Source organism: Eptatretus burgeri, chromosome 5 (genome assembly GCF_056783735.1).
Source record: "Eptatretus burgeri isolate ZD-2024b chromosome 5, Ebu_testis_v1, whole genome shotgun sequence".
Classification (NCBI taxonomy): Eukaryota; Metazoa; Chordata; class Myxini; order Myxiniformes; family Myxinidae; genus Eptatretus; species Eptatretus burgeri.
The window spans coordinates 61,587,576-61,592,575 of NC_140965.1; the positions used below are offsets into that span (position 1 = coordinate 61,587,576).

At 39.9% G+C, this 5,000-nt stretch overlaps 1 protein-coding gene and 1 long non-coding RNA gene across 7 annotated transcripts in view; one reads left to right on the forward strand and one right to left on the reverse strand.

Annotated features, from left to right (window-relative positions):
• LOC147026530 (uncharacterized) overlaps positions 1–5,000 on the reverse strand; it is a 255,794-nt gene that overhangs the window by 227,072 nt on the left and 23,722 nt on the right. For both annotated transcript variants that reach the window (XR_015058383.1, XR_015058384.1), the window contains exon 2: positions 4,848–4,995. This is a non-coding gene — a long non-coding RNA (uncharacterized LOC147026530). The remainder of the gene's footprint in view (positions 1–4,847; positions 4,996–5,000) is intronic.
• The window catches only part of LOC147026532 (CCN family member 1-like), a 38,490-nt gene that overhangs the window by 5,434 nt on the left and 28,056 nt on the right, over positions 1–5,000 (forward strand). The window lies entirely within an intron of this gene.

Sequence of the window (5,000 nt, forward strand, 5' to 3'; positions counted from 1 at the left end):
CGTGTAAACTACCAATTATAAACCTTGCAATGCTTGCTTCAAGGCTTTAAACACACTCTAAAACATGCCTCCATGTAGTTTCGTTGTTATTTAAACACTTGTCACCAGGTTTTGATCCGCAATAGATAACACTGGTCTGCGTCATTTTAGAGGTCTAGGTTTTCTCAACGGTTCTTATATGCTTTTTGCATGCTGAATTTAGAAATGTATCTCATTTCGCTCAATCAGGTCAAGTTTTTAGGTGTCAATTTTGGAACTATCTCAATTTTAAGGAAAAAAAAAATCAAAATTTTTGTTTTTTTAATTAGCATTTTTTCAATTCAAAATCAGACTTATATTGACAGAAAATGTACAAACTATATATAAAATGACGCACAAGTACCGTTAATGTGAAATTCAACATTAAAAAGACGAAGGAAAACAGCGACTGCTGGAGCGACTGAAGTTGGGTGTTGCCAGAAACAACAATTTATCTATATTTTCCTGAAATTGAAATGAAAGTAATTGAGAAGGCACTTTCTTCCACATTAAGTGTACTTGTGTGTCATTATATGTATAGTTTGTACATTTTCTGTCAATGTAAGTCTGATTTTGAATTTAAAAAAGGCTAATTAAAAAAAAAAAAATTTTATTATTTTTTTCCTTAAAATTGAGATAGCATTAAAAACTTGACCTGATTGAGCGAAATTAGATACATTTCTGAATTCAGCATGCAAAAAAACATATAAGGGCCATTAAGAAAACCTAGACCTCTGAAAAAAATATTTCAAATGCAGCCCAGTGTAATCACTCTTCAGCGATCAGCGATTAACTTTGAACGGGTGATCATCACACGATTAGCAATTATATTCGTGTTTAACTCTTAAACACCTTTCGTAAATTAAACCCATATGTTTTCAAGCTATATTTTAGTTCTTTGTGAAAGTGTACAACCAGATTTGAGGTTATGTGAAGTAAAAAGGAATCTGTGTCTGACGTTTTTCAGTGTTTTGCAGCGAATTTTTGGTTTCGTTAGCTCTTTGACGCAATGGTGTTCCATACTCAAAGACAATGTCATGGGGCTTACGGTCAAACCCCTGACAGCCACTTGCTGGAAATCTCGCATTGACGCCGTTAAAGTGCTGCGATATAATTTACAAGATGTGCACTGTGCCCTGGAAAGATTGGTGGATCATTCAGACAGCAAATGATGAGAGCATGACAGCTGCAGAGGCCAGAAGCCTTGCAAGGCAGATTTTGCCAGGGCACTTAGTTGTGTGATGCAAAGTTTTGTTTCACATGAATCGTGCAAGCAAACTCTTCCAGAATGGAGGCTGTTGGAATACAGGCCCTAAATAGGGAAATCGGTGCAGTTGTCAAATTTCTGCAAGATTTCAAAGACACTGGGTTCGCATCCGCTCGTGAAACCATGCAAGAAATCACAGAATAGATTGGAGTTAAACATTTCCCAAGCAGAGATGCTGAAGGAGAAAAGTCATGTTTCTGAGCTGTCGAGCCTGGGTTGGAATACCGGCCCAACTGTAAACTGTCACTCTGGTGTTTCACTGGGCAAAGTATCAATGTGGGTGCCATCACTCGGATTGATGTTAAACTGGGCGTCCCGTCTGCTGGCATTAGTTGGTGGACCTTAAAGATCCCATGGTGTCCTTCATGAAAAATAGGTGAGCTATTGCCTGAACAAATGACTAATTCCTGCACGCTTAGTTGAGTATCATCTGTCAGAGTGATGACCCCTCCAAGATTGTAACCCTTAGCGAATGAAACTGCCTCAGCAACTTTATGGGCCGAACGGCTCAAGGAGGATCATCAAACAAAAAACAAACAAGTGCATAGCATGATACTTGCAAAATTCAAATAAACAAGAGTTTCCATGGAAGCAGCAGTTTGGTGATTTTGAAAATTTGACTTATTGTATGTTTTAAATTATTGTTACGCATGACAAATTTAGCTGATACATTATGTAATTGCAGCCGTATAGGTGTTTTACAAGTTTTGGATGGCCTTGACCTTTAACTAATTTTGATGTGATGGCAAATACACGTTTCTGCAATATAATGGTGATCTGGAGCAAAAAAACGGAGTCATAACAAGCTACTGTCTTAAAAACGCTTGTTTTAGGCAAATATGATCATTTTTGCATGGCCAAGGTTTCTTGTGCAAAATGTATTGTTTTGCTTAGAATGCACTAAAATACACACAATTCCATGGGGGAAAAAAACGTGTTTCTGCAAGAGAATAGTGATTGGAAACAAAAAAAATGGGGTCAGAACGAGGAAATGTGTTGTTAATAAAGCTTGTATGAGGGAAATTGCACTATTTTTTTCATGAATAAGGTTTCTTGTGTAAAATTTATTCTTTTCTTTAGTACAATCAAAAATACACACCGATTTCAAGAAAAAAAACACGCGTTTCTGCAATATAGTAGTAATTTACAACAAAAAATGGGGTCACACCAATTTAATGTGTTGTGAAAAAGGCTTATTTTAGTCAAATAAGACCGTTTTTACATGGATGGAAGGTTTCTTGTGCAAAATGTATAGTTTTGCTGATAACAAGCTAAAACATACTCTTTCAAGAAAAACACATGTTTCAGCATTAAAGCTGTGATTTCCAACAAAAACGAGGTCAGAACAACTAAATGTGTTGCGAAAAAGCCTTGTTTTTGGCAAATAAGACCGTTTTCGCATGAATTTGGTTCCTTGTGCAAAATGTAATGGTTTTCATCTGTTTTTTTTTTTTTCAGAGGAAAAATTGTTTTCAGTTTTCAGCCGGTAGTGGTGGCAGAGGGTATTACAAGTCAGCTGTGGAGATAACTTGCATTTTTGCACTGTGCAAGTCTCCAGAGGGTGGGAAGCCCCAAAGCCAACCTTCCCAAATCAGGGGGGAGGGGCAGGGGAAGGGGGGGTTGGTGGAGGGAGGGGAAGAAGTGGGGTGTGAGTCCAGATAGATGGGGTGGGTTGGAGGAGGCAGGGGAAGGGATGTAATGAGGGAGGAGAAGGGATGGGAGGACGAAGGGGAAGGGGTGGGAGGAGAGGGCAATGCTGGGCACCTCTGCTCGTAATAACATAAAATACTGTACAAAATATCATCACGTGGGCCAGATCAAACATGCCATGGTCTCGGACCTAACGTACACAGTGCAGGCATGCATACACATTACATTATTCAGTACAAGCACAACTAACATGTATACATTAAGTGCATTTACCCCATGCAAATATGGTACCAATACAGGCATACACTACATGCACACACTACATGCACACACTGGATGTAAGATTTGCATTCATTGTAGATAAATGCACATATACAGTGTATACAACCATTGCAGCCACCACCAACGATAAGAGAGTTTTTCCGTTAAACCAAATTATCTCGTAGTAGTAGTAATAGTAGTAGTCCAAATTAATGTTGAACACCAAGATGCAAATTAGACAGTATAAATTGTGGCATAAGGGCAAAGTTTGAGGGATATCACAATTTTCATTCATCTGGTCTATTGGTATAATTGTTATGTAATTCCACACCCAACATCAAAATTCGAATGGCAGTAGTTATATTCAACTACAACACGGCAGGCCTGGTATTTTTCTGGCATGTACAGGAAATGCAAGCACACCATGAATGGGAGGTCTGTCTGTAGGTCGTGATGACCTGCAGCCCTTCTTTGTGCAACGGAAGAGAATAGCTGATACAAACAGGAAATTTCATCAAACATTCACATTCCAACCTGATCTTTACAGCTAGCCATAAAATTTTTTACAGCAAAGTGTAATTTCCTGGGTAAAGCAGAGCTTATCCAATCCACCCAAGAACATCAACTTCCTCCTTCACTGCCACAATGTGCCAGATGAGCCACCCTGCAACAGTGTGACCACTCCTCATTTTCATAAATGCCAAGGTGAGCCAATGAAAAAAGCCAAGAATTCACAAGGTTTTGGAAAAGCGATGATAATAGAAAACCTATACGCCAAGAAAACCTACAGAAAACCAAGACGCCAAGGTGAACAATGAATAGCCAAGATCTTATGAAAAAAGCCAAGGAGAGGTCACATTGCCTTGCAAGTTATATTAAAGAAACTTTCACGGATCAACAAACATCATCTTCCTGTGTGACTACAACTCATCCCACCCCTGGACTCAGTTCACCTAATTCTTGCATATAACCTCTCTGATGCCCCCATTGTACTCCATGGATAACCTGCAGCATGTTCACTATGGTATGAATCATACTGTCCCTTGTGGACGAAGGTTCTGTACACTGTCCCTGAATGATTGCAGCACATACAACACTCACATCCCCTCTGAAGTGTCAGAACATCAATGCCTGGAGAACCTGCACACTATCCCCTAAGGAAAGACAGCACATAACCCGCAGCCCACCGATGTCCCCTCTGGAGTACCAGCACAACAATGTCCCCTCTGGAGTACTTACACACTGTCCCCTTTTGATGAGGAGCCTTCACACGATATCCCTTAAAGGAGGACAGCACACTGATGTCCACTCTGGGAGACTAGCATGCCAATACCTGCTCTGGAGTAACAGCACACTATGTTGTCTCTTGAGTAACAGCACACAAATGTCCTCTCAGGAGGATCAGCACATCAATGCCTGCTCTGCAGTACCAGCACATCAAGGTGTCGCTGAGCTACCAGCATACCAAGGTCTCTCCACAGGGTGAGTCTGAAGTCCCATGATATGGTCTTAGCTGCTCATACAAGATTTGTTTATTCCATCTACCAGGGTGAGCCATTAGCCCCAGGAGTAATAACATATTGCAGTAATAATAGCAATTCATAATAACAGGATTTATAATAAATTATTACAGTTTTTACAATGACAATACCTCATCAGACATCGAGTGCATCTGTATGCGATTCCATCGTCTTGTTTGTATTTCTCCTCTCGTGGTACCACACCACTGCTCCCAGCCTCTCTTCCACTGTAAATGGACCGGTGTCTGCCATCTTGGTTTAATGTATAATTTGTATTATCTGAA